At 41.6% G+C, this 15,196-nt stretch overlaps 1 protein-coding gene across 9 annotated transcripts in view; it reads right to left on the reverse strand.

Annotated features, from left to right (window-relative positions):
* Positions 1-15,196, reverse strand: part of MECOM (MDS1 and EVI1 complex locus) — a 541,324-nt gene that overhangs the window by 427,960 nt on the left and 98,168 nt on the right. The window contains exon 2 of one of the 9 annotated variants that reach the window (XM_081829251.1): positions 1,725-1,770. The exons of the other annotated variants lie outside the window; for them this stretch is intronic. The gene's annotated coding sequence lies outside the window, so the exon portion shown is untranslated. The remainder of the gene's footprint in view (positions 1-1,724; positions 1,771-15,196) is intronic. 9 annotated transcript variants of the gene reach the window in all.

Raw genomic sequence — 15,196 nt, forward strand, 5'->3', positions numbered from 1 at the left:
ATCTTTTCAGGTTCTTTCTGCTGCACAATTTCAACCAGGTGATTCCAATTTGACTTTGCATTGTTGCAAAGATCATAATGAGAAGCCACGTTTTTCTTTTTCCGGTTCTCCATCCAACATGAGTGCCGTCTGCCTGAGACTCCGTACTGACTGCCGAATCGAATCGTGCCAGAGGCCCAGCCTGAGACGGCCTCCTTCATTTTCCCCCACGCAAATCTCCCACCCACTTCCGTGCCCCAGCTTCGTCTCCCCTGGATTTCATCACAATCCCACCTCCTGCTCTACAAACCACTTCATTTCTTTTTTTTTTTCCCAATCTATTTTTCTTTTTTAAGTTATCCTAATAGGAATGATTTGAAATTTACATATACATGGACATCAAATTCCTCACCATGGTGAAAATGTGTTTAAAAGTAAACTTCAGGGGGCGCCTGGGTGGCTCAGTTGGTTGAGCGACTGCCTTCAGCTCAGGTCATGATCCCGGGATCCTTGGATCGAGTCCCGCATCGGGCTCCCTGCTCTGCGTGGAGCCTGCTTCTCCCTCTCCCACTCCCCCTGCTTGTGTTCCCTCTCTTACTGTGTCTCTCTCTGTCAAATAAATAAATAAAATCTTTAAAAAAAAAAAAAAGTAAACTTCAGGGAGCCTGTGTGGTTCAGTCGGTTAAGCAGCTGCCTTTGGCTCAGGTCATGATCCCAGTGTCCTGGGAACGAGCCCTGCATTGGGCTCTGTGCTCAGCAGGGAGCCTGCTTCTCCCTCTTCCTCTGCTTGCCTGCCTGCCTGCCTGTCTGCCTGCCTGCCTGCCTCCTTGTGATCTCTCTCTCTTTCTGTCAAATAAATAAATAAAATCTTTTAAAAAAAAAAAAGTAAAGCTTCATGTGAAGAGAGCTCTAGGTTTAGGTGGGTAGAATAAATGAAGTTATTATTTTAAAGGAAAATGCATTATTGAATTGAGCCAATAACTTATTTTCCAGATGAATTCAACTTGTTTTCCTACCAAAATATAGATTTGTACTTTCACATGTATCATTGCTATAATGCTTTTATTTCTAGTTCTTTTAAAATGTTACATACAAGAACCTAGCTATAATATCACTGTATACACTCTTCTGCATTGGGGGGAATTCCCATCCATCCATCAATTTATTTTAAGTAAGAATAACACAGGAATGAAATCCCTGAATATTTTAACATGTTCCCTGAAAACGTATTAATGACTTTACAACATGACTATAAAATACACAATTTTCTACAAATGTGCGAGTATGTGCTAGGTAGAAGGGCTATCTAAAAACACATATTATCTCCTGTATCAACCTCCTTCATCTACTATAGGAGGAAAGGAAAACTTGAGGTAGTGAGACTTCTGCAATGTACACATCAGCCGGTGGCAGACCTATAGTTTGTCCACATCATACCTTTCAGGGAAAGAATAATAATATATGGCACTGGCCACCTCAAGACCCAGCTCTCTTGATGGTGTGTTGGACTGTATCCAAACACCCCAGACACGAGACAAATTATTACAAACCAGACATTAAGTATTCTATTTCACCATCTCCATATTTGAAAAAAAAGAAGAAAGAAAGAGAAAGAGAGGGGGAGGGAGGAAGGGAGGGAGGGAGGAAGGGAGGGAGGAATGATGGAAGCAAGGAAGGAAGGAAATGATACAATTCAATCTAGGTTGATTATAAAGGGTTTGTAATAGGTTTCTGGTGTGTCTTACCTTCAAATCTTCAGGTTATGCCCAAAATCCAAAGACTGGTGTCCTTCTAAAAGGAAGGAGAGGGGGATTTGAGACCCAGAGACACAGAGAAAAAGGCCCAGAGGAAAGAACAGAGGCAGAGATTGGAGGCATGCAGCCCCAAGGCAAGAAACGCCAAGGGTTGCCTGCAGCCAACAGAAGCTGGGAAAGAGGCAGACAACAGATTCTCCCTCAGGGCCTCCAAGAGGGGACCAACAGGGCAAACACCTCAATTTTGGCCTCCAGAATTATGAGAAAGTAAGTGTCTATTGTTTTAAGCCACCAAGTTTACGGTAATTGGTTATGGCAGTCCTAGGAAACTATGCACTCTTAGCCAAGATTTACTCGGGGTTGCTGTGAAGGTCGAATGAGATGATCGGAAGGCACCTAGCACTATGCTCACTTGGTGAAACCTCCTTTATCCCCTCCTCTCCTCTGGGCAGTGAGAATGGGTATGAGGCAGGTTTTCCCCTGCTGCAGATTCAGGCTGACTATTGATCATCCTTATGGGTCTGGAGCTCCTACCTCATTCCTCCCGCTGGGAAGTGCCACATCCTCCTCCCAAGGACATGTCGGTGCCAGCCTGTCTGGCGCAGACTTCTCTTCCTATCTGCTACCTGGCTTCCTTAACATTGCCCTTACCTACCTAAGCTGCTGATAGCAAAAAACGGCTCTCTGGAGAGGGCTGGGCTGGGCAGTAGGACGCTGGTTCTCATAGTCCCAGCTCATCACCGTCCCCCTGGTTGATCCCTTCTGTGGCCTGACACATAACCCAAAAGCTTCCACAGATTCAGCATCCTTCTCCCTTTGGACTTCTGTCCTCTTCATTTACTATCTTCTTTGAGAGCTCGATACCAATGTATTAACACCTTTCCAATCTAATTTCATTTTCTTGTTTTCTCCTTTTAGAGAAAAGAATATATATATGTACATATATATATATATCACTTATTTTTAATTCTTCTTTTTTTTTTCATTTTTATTTCCTCTAAAAGATGCATACTCTAATGGAAAGAAAAATAGGGAGCCAGACCCTATTCAAGGCCTACATGGGCCACTAATAATGAGCCGTCATGCCAAAGCAAGACTCAAAAACAAACAAAAAAACAAATGGAAAAATTACTGTGAAGTGGATTTTGTCATTTGAAAACCTAATTGGAAGTCATTTCTTGCTAAAATTCCACCTTTTTCTCTAGTTAACCAAGTAAGAACACGTGTGCAAGCAGACCCGGCCAGATTGCTTGGCAGTACTCTATTTCCTCCCATTTCCCTAACCTCCCATCTGCAAAGTAAAGCAGCAGATGTATAAATAAATATATATATAATTTATCACATGTCCTATATACCACATATATGTTTCATATATTTCATATATATACCCCTACCTAACTCATTGGGATGCAATCAATAAACACGACAAAGGCAGAGCATGTTTAATTCCTTGGAAGACAAGCTCTAAAATTTAAAGTGGTGTTAAAAGCTTAATTCTCCCCTTTGCAGAAAAGAATAAACCTCCTCCGCCCTCTTCCTTGTTTTTTCCTTGATTCGGGTAAGTAGTGTGATAACTTGAAAGCCATGCTACAGTTATGTGCAAGGGAAAACAGAGGCTTCCCGTTCGAATGGAGACTTGCAGAAGCAAGACAAGGCAAGGTTTGTATTCTTGCGTGATCGGAGGCAACCTGCAGCATTCAGACCAGAAAGGAAAGGAGAAGAGAGAGCAAGTCTGATTAATGAGACATATTTTTTCCCTTGCTCTGCTACAGGTGCTCTTCGAGCAATACAGCATTTGCTCCTCACAATACCGCTAAGCAGATGTCATGGTTTCCATTTTACAAACGCACCAACTAAGGCTTAGAAAGCTTAAAGAATTTGAGTCATCCATAATTGGGTGACAAATAAATAAAACAGACACCTGCCTCCTTATAACTTCTCTCTTCCACTTTGAGAGGACTCTACAAGAAAGGACTAAGGAGTGACAGAGAAAACTGGACCTAGCTGTTTATATTTCGGTGACCAAACAGCCTTAGAGAGAGATAGTTTCATTGTAGGTACAGGAAAAAAGCTTCCTGTGCTGAAATCTGATTACAACACAAGTTAAATCCATTGAAACTTATCCTGATATCAAAAGACAAGCTTTGCATACACCAGTTCTGAAAGCTTTGAAACCCTAGTCACGAAGCAGCAGGTGTGGGCTCCATTAAATTGTTCTGGAGGATAAGCACACTCCCCCAGTGCCACAGCTTGCCCAGGATTTTCCATGTTCTCTCTATCCCTCATCTGCTTGAGGCCCACCTAGTGGGGGAGGAGAGAGCACAGAAAAGATTGCATGTCATTTCTAAGGTGAGCAAAGCCTAGAAGTTTTCCAGCACGGTTTTCCCGAACTAAGTGTTCTCATGAGAACCAATAGCTACTGTGCTGGTACCTTGCCCCTCGTAGGCTTATGAATCCAACCAGTGGATATTGACTGAGGAAGCCCTCTAGGCAGGGCACTGTCCTGAAGCAGATTCAAAACCAGTGTTAGGGGGCTCCTGGGTGGCTCAGTTGGTTAAGCGACTGCCTTCGGCTCAGGTCATGATCCTGGAGTCCCAGGATCGAGTCCCACATCAGGCTCCCTGCTCAGCGGGGAGTCTGCTTCTCCCTCTGATGCTCCCCCCTCTCGTGCTCTCTCTCTCTCTCATTCTCTCTCTCAAATAAATAAATAAAAAATCTTTAAAAAAAAAAAAAACAGTGTTAGAAAGAGCTGTTGCCTTTAGAGAGCTTGCAATCTGGTGGGCAGACACATCCACCCATTAGAAAGCAACTACAATTTCACTCATACCATTCCGACAAGTCTGTCAGGAGAGAAGAAAACTCTCTATAGGCTGGAGAGATGGGGGGAATGGGAGCGAGGGCTGGCTTGAGAATGACCTCGAAGGCTGAAGGGGATTTGGGTAGGCAGAGAAGTAGGTTGGGGAAGGACAACCGCTACTGAAGACAAAGCATAAAATTAGTGTAGCTTATGGGGTGAGCAGATTAGGAAATATCAAACCAAACCAGTAAATTCAGAGTTGTCGCTACCAAGTCTTTGCCAGGCGGAGATGGCCTGTTTACATCCTGTACTTAACTCACCTCCACCTTAACAGGCTCCTGAGAAGAAAATTTCTGACATGGGACCATTAAAGGCTCACTTTACTTTCCACAAATACATTTGCCTCCTTTCATAGCTGTTTACACAGAGAGTAAACCATCTTTGCTTCAAGATGAAATGTAATTGTCACCCATTTCAGTGAGGTGAAACAGTGGTTGAGGCTACTGACAGAGTATGAATATTAGACCTCCTAGTGAAGGAACAGAACCAGACTGTCCCAAGATGAAAAGCTCAAGATGGCTCCCGGTAAATTTCCACCTTTTACCTGGGAAAGTGCCATCTGCTGTCCTTAAGAAATACACATTTCAGTGGGCAATAACCAAACATAATCCTTGGAAGCCTGCTTCTTAAAGCAGAGATCTGTGGATACAATTATACATATTATTTGCCACAGCTCACAAAATTTTATGACTACATAGACCCCGAACCAAAACAACAGAGTAATTCTGTAAAAATGAAAATTTCCACCAGATTCTTGGCATGGAAAATAAATGTAGTCTCTATAAATGAGAGATAGCTTATTTTTCCTTTTTAAATTATGTCTCTAATGGGGTGAAAGGCCACTGTCAGTCATGGAACTAGTAGGCAATTAGTTATACCCAAATCATCCCCCAACTGGGGAGTTTCTTGGTCCCAGACATCTTGGCTCCCTACCCAATGTCCACCTCATCATGCTCCATTCTGCCCTTGGGTCTTGACAAATCTAGTACTGAGTAAAAGTCCTCCCTAGAAGTTTGATAGTAGTGGCCAAAAGAGAAAAAAAGGTAATAGAAAAGGAGAATAGCCATCTCTACTTTAAAAGGGGGGGAGGAGGGTCAACTTTGAAATGTCACAAATTTCCATCAACTCCGGAAAATAGAAACTGTCTCATTTGCTTTGTTTTATACAGTGCCCATCACAGTAGCTGAGACTCAGTCTCTCAAATGTTTGTGAACAACTGTAAGTCTCTACGATGAATACGACGTTCAAATGATTCCGTTTTCTCCTTCAATTAAATAAGATTGAATTAATCATCAAATATTGTATCCTGGATACTTGGGGATGGTGCAGCCATTTTGGAAAATAGTTTGGCAATTTTTCAAAAAGTTAAACCTACAGTTACTACATGACCCAATTCCACTCATAGGTACATACTCAAAAGAACTGAAAATGTATGCCCACATAAAACTCATTCACAAATGTCCATAGCTGTATCATTCATAATAATCAAAATCATAGAAACAACCTAAGTGTCCATCAACTGACGAATGGATAAACAAAATGAGGTCTACCCATGCAATGGAAAATTATTCAGCCATAAAAAGGAATGAAGTTCTGATATGCCTTTTAAGAATGAACCTTATGGGTATTAAGGAGGGCACGTGTTGTAATGAGCACTGGGTGTTATACAGAAATAATGAATCATTGAACACTACATCAAAAACTAATGATGTACTGTATGGTGACTTACATAACATAAAAAAAAAAATGAATGAACCTTAAAAGCATCATGCTAAGTAAAAGCAGGTAGACCTACTGCCTGATTCCACATACTATACGGCCAAAAGACCACTTACTATATGAGTCCAATTATCTGAAATGTCTAATATAGACAAAGACAGACAGTCAGTTAGTAGTTGCTAGGAGCTGGGGGAAGGGAGAATGGGGAGTGATTGCTAAGGGGAATGGGGCCACTTCTTTGGAGAACTGTATACTTTAAAAGGATGAATTTTGAGATGTGTCATTTTATCTCAAAAAAATATTTGGCTAACTTCTCAGTGAAGAAACTATAGTTAGGAGTTACATTCCATTCTTCAGGTGCAGTGAAAACTATTGATATTCCATATATCTTTTTTCTTTGTCAATAAATATTAGAAAATTTACTGGAATTCTTTATATACTTAAAAAAGAAATGTGAACATTCTTTAAGCATTTGTTATATTATGTAATTAATCACATCATAAAAGCAATAATAATAATGATGATGACTAACATTTATTAAATGCTTACTATGGCACTATTAAATGCTATCAGTCACCGTTCTAAGTACTTTACAGGTATTAACTCTTTTTTTTTTTTTAAGATTTTTTTATTTATTTATTTGACAGAGAGAGACACAGCGAGAGAGGGAACACAAGCAGGGAGAGCGGGAGAGGGAGAAGCAGGCTTCCCGCCGAGCGGGGAGCCCGATGCAAGGCTCGATCCCAGGACCCTGGGATCATGACCTGAGCCGAAGGCAGACACTTAACGACTGAGCCACCCAGGCGCCCCTACAGGTATTAACTCTTAAAAGAGTTAAAGAACAACTCTATAAGGTGAGTCCTATTCTTATCTCTATTTTATACAGAAAACTGAGGCACAGAGGGCTTATCCAAGGTCAATCAGCTAGTTAATTGGGAGCCAGTATCCCAGCCCAGGCAGCCTGGTCCAGAGCTGACACTCGTAATCACCATTCAATTCCACCTTTAATGAAAATAGGAAAAGGATTAGTGCTAGATGACTCACTGCAGGACCTAATCTAAAGATTTGGCTAAGTTTTCTCACATGCAAGCTCTGCAAGCCTGACCTCCTGGTCTGCTTTTCCTGATCACTAAAGTGAGGGAATGGGGCAGCACCCTCTCTTCGTCCCCAACCACTCTGAGTCTCCATGACCCTGTGCCTAAGTCAATGAGAAACCAAGAGATATTCAGATGCAAATATTCTATAATGAGCATATTGGGTATACCAGGAACTTTGAGCTTAAAATATTTTATAGAAAGCAACTACAAATTTTAGGATTAAACAGCTGAAAAGGCCTCAGGGACTAAAGGACTGGATTGGCTACTAAGCACTTTTTTTTTTTTTTAATTTAAAAAAAAGGAAATTCTGCTCACTCTCCCTTATAATCAAAAAAATCATTCACTGCATATTTTTTGCTTCCTGGAATTTAATTCCATGATATCTGCTTCAATCCTCAACAAATAAATATTGAAAACCTCCTGTGTGCCAAGCATCTTTCAGGCGCTAAGGACACAATAAGAAATAAGGCAAAAAAGGGCTCCAGCTCATTTTTGAAGAGGAGGGAAGATAATGATAAGCAAGCCAACAAATCAATAAACAAAATAATTTCAGATGGTGACAGTTGCTGAGAAAATAAGGCAGGGTGACACAATGGTAATTGGTTGCTTTAATATCTGATAAAACCTAATCTGTAATTGAGCAAAGATTTTGGTGTATTTCATTCACCTTATCCCAAGTGCCTAGAAGGCACTCAATAAATATGGAATGAATGGGAGGATAAATGAATGAATGAATAAACAAACAAATGGTAAGTAAATGGTGTTCTCCACATTGTGGCAGAGACTGCTAGCTGATCAGGAAGGCCATTTCTACTTTCTTCTGGGCTCATAGCTCAATTACGTGTATTAGTTTGCTAGGGCTACCATAACAAAATAGCTCAACTGGATGGCTTAAACAACAAAAGTTTATTTTCTCACAGTTGTGGAGGCTAAAAGCCCATGATCAAGATGTCGGCAGGCTTGGTTTCTTAAGGCTTCTCTCCTTCACTTACAGATGACTACGTTCTTACTGTGTCCTTACGTGGCCTTTCTTCTGTGCATGCACATCCATGGTGTCTTTGTATGTCCTCATTTCCTCTTCTTATAAGGACACAGAATGAATTAGGGTCTACCCTCACAGCCTCATTTTAACTTAATTATCTCATTAAAAGCCCTCTCTCCAAATACAGTCACATTCTGAGGTACTGGGGATTAGGACTTCAGCATATGAATTGGGGAAGGACATAATTCCATCCAAAAGAAGGTATTTTCAGCTTCCTTTGCAGTTTGGTAGAAACTAGTCACAATGGGGCACGTGGCTGGCTCAGTCAATACAGCATGGGGCTCCTGATCTTGGGGTCCTAAGCTTGAGCCCCACGTTGGACATAGAGATTACTTAAAGAAAGAGAAAAAAAAAAAAAAAAACAGAAAACCGAAACTAGTCACAAGGCTACAGTCAGTGGAATCTGAGCAGTAGTGTATGCCAATTCCTGGCCTGATCCATAAAAACCTCCACACATAATCCTCCACGGTGTTTCCCTATCTGCTGGCAGGCTATTAACCCCCAAGATGCCACTGGAAGCTACAAGGGAAGAAGCCTCCAGTAGACTTAAGTCCCTGAACTGGTGAAGCAGTGCCGCCCTGACAAAGGCATACATTGGACTCTCATATAAGAGAAAAATCAACATATGCTGAGATGTGTTTATCATAGAAGTAGCCCATCTTAATCAATATTACCTCCATTACACCTTCAAATCTATTTAGTCTTTCTTAATAACCTTCTGTGTTATTCAAGCTAAAGAGTTGTGGTTTTTTTTAAGATTTGTTTATTTAGGGGTACCTGGGAGGCTCAGTCGGTTAAACATCTGTCTTCAGCTCAGGTCATGATCCCAGGGTCCTGGGATTGAGTCCCGCATGGTGCTCCCTGCTCGGCAGGGAATCTGCTTCTCTCTCTCTCCCTCTGCCCCCTCCCTACACACTCGATTTATTTATTTTAGAGAGAGAGAGAGTGCAAGCGGGGGGGGGGGAGGGGCAGAGGGAGAGAGAGAATCCCAAGCAGACTCCAAACTGAGCATGGAGCCCAACTCGGGGCTTGATCTCACAGCCCATGAGATCATGACCTGAGCCGAAACCAAGAGTCAGATGTTTAACCAACTAAGCCACCCAGGTGCCCCAAGAGTTTTTTTTAAAGGTTTCCTCACAGGACTATGACTTTAATCATTTTCTATGCTCCTCTCTTCCTAATTTCTTTACTTTCATCCTAAAATACAGAACCCAAAACCAGAGAGAGGCCTCTTAAAGCAAGTTTTCGCTGTAAAACATTGGCAGATTGAAGCCTTAAACATACTATTTATCATGAGATAATACAAAGACATACAAACTGAAGACTCCCAAAATTCTTAAACCCATAGTTTCAACCTCACAAAAGCTTCACCTTTATGGGCCAACTCACAATTGCCAACTGCTGCTGTGGTTCATATGCTAAAAATAAGAGGGCACCAAGAAGGAGCTGGCCAGGCCAAATCTGGGCTGCAGTCCTCCCTGGACCAGGAACAACAAACAAGGTGAAGGAGGTAATGGGGCGGGGGAAGGACCATTCTTCGATGCAGTGATCCCAAGAGCAATGGGAATCCAAAAATAAACATTGGTTGACCCCAGTGCCCTTGAACAAGCATGCAAAGTCACTGAATAACAGAGCCAGCTAATCTACATGCCAATCTAAACTTCTCCTTCTGAGCTGCTACTGCAGGTGGCCAGACCTTTAACTTCTAAGGAAGTTTACCAGAAGAAACATCATTTTCTATCATTGATATCAGTAGGAGATGCATCGGACCAATTCTGACATATCTAAATTTTCCTTTAGGAGCCCAGAAATACAACTCAGAGCCTGGGTGGTGAAATACAATCAGCAGCCTGCCTGTTCCTTCCTTCCTTCCTTCATTAATTTGTTAGTTCATTCATTCAACATTCTTATTCGTGCCTAAAAGGTGCTGGGCACTCTGCGAAGGACTAGAGATACATGAACTAGTAAAATTCCTCTAGGCTTTCACAATCTTGGATTTGGCAGGAGGAACTGGGAAGGAAAGCCCAAATTAAAATGTGGTTAATGTTATACTGGCATGACGGCAAGTTACTCCAGGAACACAGAGAAGGAAATGATCAACTCCTCGCCAATAGATAAATGGAGGTAAAAATTAAAATAGTGGCAAGACATCTAAATTGTGTGTATTACATAGAGTTCATCTACACTTTGTTTTAAAAGAAAGAAGATTTTATCCAAACAGGAGTTTAACAATGTCAAATAACTGCACTGCAGACTCAAAAACACAAGGGGAAAAAGCAAGAAATCAGGTCTCGGAGTCAAAGGAGAAGTCCTGCACATCCACAATCACACTGCCCCTCCTGACCTGTTCTCCCGCCTGTGTCCCCAACACTGACTGCAGAATGCAGCCCAGCCACTGCTTGGCTCCACCCTGGAGGACCTGATGGGGGCAAAACTAGGGGGAGGGCTAATGCTGACAATGGAATAAACCTGAAAACGATGACTATATTGGCTTCCGACCCAGTTTTATTTCCCAAGAAAGTATCTCTTGAGATTCTGAGGCACCATTTTTCTCTGGTTCCCTCCAGCTTTCCCCAGCTAAATCTGCTCCCAAGATTCTCACTAAAGTGCAAAAACACAAACCCCTTAAGATGTCCCCACTTCCACTGTATCTGATTCTGGGCTCCATGAATATATGTTCATACCTGTTGGATCACATTTTCTAGAAACAATTTATCACTTGTCTCCTCCCAACTACACAGCCAACATCTTCACCCTGGATGATGTGTACCTATCATCCAGGTACACAAGTATCACTTTAAATTCAGTGGTACTTGAATGACCTAGGCAAACAGTAGGCTTTTTTAAAAAGAAAATGAAATTAAGGACTAAATCATGAACATCAGTGACCTAAACCACGTATACTTTTTGCTTTTTTTATATTTTAACTTGACTTACTTAAAGCAAGTTTCTTTTATAATTGGGAAAATGAGGAGGACAGGTATAATTCTTTTTGGTTGGTGAAATAACAAATTCTTCAAACTCTCTTCAGGGAAGTAACCTACCTGGTCTCAGATTGAGCATGTCATGTTCGTGAATGTCTTTTCTCCTTGTCACCTTCTTAAAATGGTCAATTAAAGCTACTAGTACTTTTCCTTATGACAAGGACATGTATCCAGTGGGAACTGGAATGAAGCCAACACATTAATTTCATGTAATTCAGCTGAATGATTTTATTTCCTCCCAAGACTGACTCAGGGCTCACAGCCAATGCACGGTGGTGTGGTGATGATGTTTCGAACAAGACCCTCCATTGGTCTACTGTATCTGGGCTAGGACAGATCCTCAAAGGACTTTATTGGAGGTGAACTCAAGGTGAACCAAAGTTCCTATGATGAAAATAGTTCAATCAGATCTCCAGAATCTCTTGAGTCATGGGACAGCTGAACAAAATTAGTGTCATGGAGGGGGCAGCAGTAGCCAGACTCTAAGGTGGCCCTAGTGATCCCTTCCTCCTGGTGTTCACACCCTTGTATAATCCCTTCCCATTAACCGAGCATAGGCAGGACTCAGTGACTCACTTCTAACAAGGAGAATAAGAAGTGACAGTGTGTGAATCAGAGACAAGGTCATAAAGGGCCGAATGTGCCCCCTCCATCACTCCCTCTTGGGGAAGTTGGCTGCCATGGTGTGAGAGGGATGACCATGTGGCCAGGTTCTGAGAGCTGCTGCCAACAGTCTCCTCTGAGGAGCTCCTCTGCTGTTCCCCAGCCTTCTGATGAACTGCAACCCCAGGGCATCCTCTGCACTGCAACCTCATGAGAGACGCTGAGCAGAACCAGCCTGCTATGTCCCACAGAAACTAGAAAAGATGACAAATGCTTGATGTTTTAAGCTGCTAAATTCGGAGGACATTTTGTTACACAGCAGTAATTAATATAGGGGCTTAAAGGTATCCAGCCCCAGGACATGATACGAGGGGTGCCGAAAATATGCCCACACCTGCGCTGTTTCCTCCCCATTGTGCCTGTCAGGCCTGAAGGGCTTGCACCCCTATCTTAAATACGTATGCAGTTCCTCCCGGAGCACACAGTGAGTGCCTTCTGTGTGCAGTCAGGATACCAAACATTAAGGATAGCAAGGCGATTTTTCCCTTCTGAAAAGCTCATTTTCCTTCTCCTTAAGAACCATCCAGTTTCCTTGTCAAAAACAGTTTTCAAGGCTGCTAAAAAGTGAGGCCAACCATTGAACCCCAATCCCAACTAGGAGTCTGATGCCTCCCATTATGAAGGAAAAACAGAGGCCGAAGTGGAACTTCACGGAATGCAGTTAGCCTCCCTGCCGGTCCCCCTAAGTTTAAATAGAAGCATTCCATTCTGCCCTCTTAAAATTAAGTGCTCTCACAAAGCAGACACTGGAGCATAAAATACCTTTTTACTTCACCTATTTGAATACCAGAGATTTGCCTTAAAGGGCCAGGCAACCTGAAGCTTTTCAACCAAAACAAGGCACCAGATTACCGAAGGCAGATGATATTTCATCTTAAGCATCGAGTATATTGTCCTTACCATCAGGGATTCTCACGGGATTAACACTAAGTAGTGCCTATTACTACATTAATGATAAATCATTTGCATGTCATTAACAAATTTCAGCCAGCCAGGATTAATCCCTCAGTTTATTTTGTTTAACAGCCAATAGGTTCCTTACTCACTGAAATAAAAGGCAGGAAACTCAGACGTTTTCTTCAATCCAGGCAGTTCAACAAAATGCTTATATATATATATATATATTTTTTTTTTCCCCCACCATTATTACCATCATGCAGCTTCTAGGATAATATACTATTTTTGACATAAAAATATTAACTAGGAAAGCTTTCAATTAGTCAAATATAAGAACAAAAAGACATATACTTAAGGCTTGGCTTGGCTATTGTGAAATGAAGGCATAAGTTGGTCATACAAATACACATTTTCAATAAGAGGATTTTCTAAAAGATTTTTAAAAATAATTCATACCTTTGTTGATTCCACATGTGCTATTTGCAATTTAACATCAGAAAATAATCACTCCAAATGGTTCTCCCTGCTATGATTCACCACAGTGAATGATTCTGCCACTCACAGCAAATAAGAGAATGGTTCAGAATGGCTTATTTTCCTGCTCCAATAAACTATGACTAGGCATTCAGCAGATTTTTCTTTTGTTTCTTATTATTTTGCAGAGTTGAGAAAAAAATATGAAAAATAAAAGAAATAACTGAATGGGCCACTGCTTTCAAAACTTATTTAGTCTCACTCATTTATGTCAACCCTGTTATAATTCACTTCCATTCTCCTGTTTTTCTGGTGTGTTTTCCATATTGGAGAACCCTCACCACAAGATGCCCATTCTCTTTTGGATCTCAAGGCACAGCTTACCTTTCCACACAAAAGTCTAAGTGTAAGTGCCCACTGCCAAAATGAATGCATGTGATAAGATTAAAGCATTTTATTAGCTTTTCATTCTGGATATAATTGGCAGAAATCTCCTTTGTTGCATTAATTTTGTATCATTAAACCTATCCAGTAAGTATCTCGACACCAACTCAATCATTCTAGGTCCCAGCCCAGAAAGTCAACTTACACGAAATAACAGTGAGGCCTGTTGACAGTTTTCAACATACTGTTTTGATTAATAGATTTTTTAATTGTATACTTTTCTGAATGCCGAGTCTAAAGTCATTAGCTACTAAGAAACAGCTACACCTCCCTTTATCCTCCTACTCTCATCCTTAGGACTCCAGGAATCATCATAAGAAGTCTTCAACTTGCCAATACTTAAAAGGGGGGGGTGGGGGTGGGGAGCATCCAGCATCCCTCTCTAAACTTCCAGAAAAAAATAATAATGAATGACAGACCCAATCATTTTTCATGCCAGTGTAGCCAGATATTGGTATCCTACAACCTAGTCTCTTTCCAGAGCATCTCTCTATATATGCATGCCTGAGCACGTGCACGGGCACACGTACACGTACTATATTGAGCCTGCAAAGTAAGGAATGCCAACATAGCCAAGCAGGGGTTAAGTTAGGAAGCAAAGAGATAATTTGTTGTCTGGAGTTACATGGGTTACATTTTGCACAGAAATAATGTTATAAGTGCACATTTTATAAACTCAGTTTATCAATTTAACTCACATCACCTTCCATATTCCGGATGTCTTGTAGGGTAAAGATATGAATAGACCAGTGGGCTCTAAACTGTTTGGGTCAAACGGTAAGTTTTGTTTTGTTTTGTTTTTTAAGATTTTATTTATTTATTTGAGAGAGAGAATGAGAGAGAACACATGAGAGGGGGGAGGGTCAGAGGGAGAAGCAGACTCCCTGCCGAGCAGGGAGCCCGATGCGGGACTCGATCCTGGGACTCCAGGATCATGACCTGAGCCGAAGGCAGTCGCTTAACCAACTGAGCCACCCAGGCGCCCCAAACGGTAAGTTTTTTAAAAATTATGAGCACCCCCATTACTTATATAAAGATCTATAAATACAAATATCAATATAAATATTCTACTGTGATGTGTATTCACAAAAATAAAAATTAGGATAAGAAATAATATCCACAGTCATTCTAGTATATGCCTGCTATACCCCCAACAGCTCACCTGCACACCTCCTGCGGTGTACACGCTCCACTTTGAAGTCCGGTTGTTAGAGAAGGCAGGTAGTTAGGTTCTAACAGGACACCTGGAGGCCGGCGGCGAGGGAGTCCGGCCAGCCGGCCAGCCG

This window comes from Leptonychotes weddellii, chromosome 1 (assembly GCF_054177405.1).
Source record: "Leptonychotes weddellii isolate Sample4059 chromosome 1, ASM5417740v2, whole genome shotgun sequence".
Taxonomy (NCBI): Eukaryota; Metazoa; Chordata; class Mammalia; order Carnivora; family Phocidae; genus Leptonychotes; species Leptonychotes weddellii.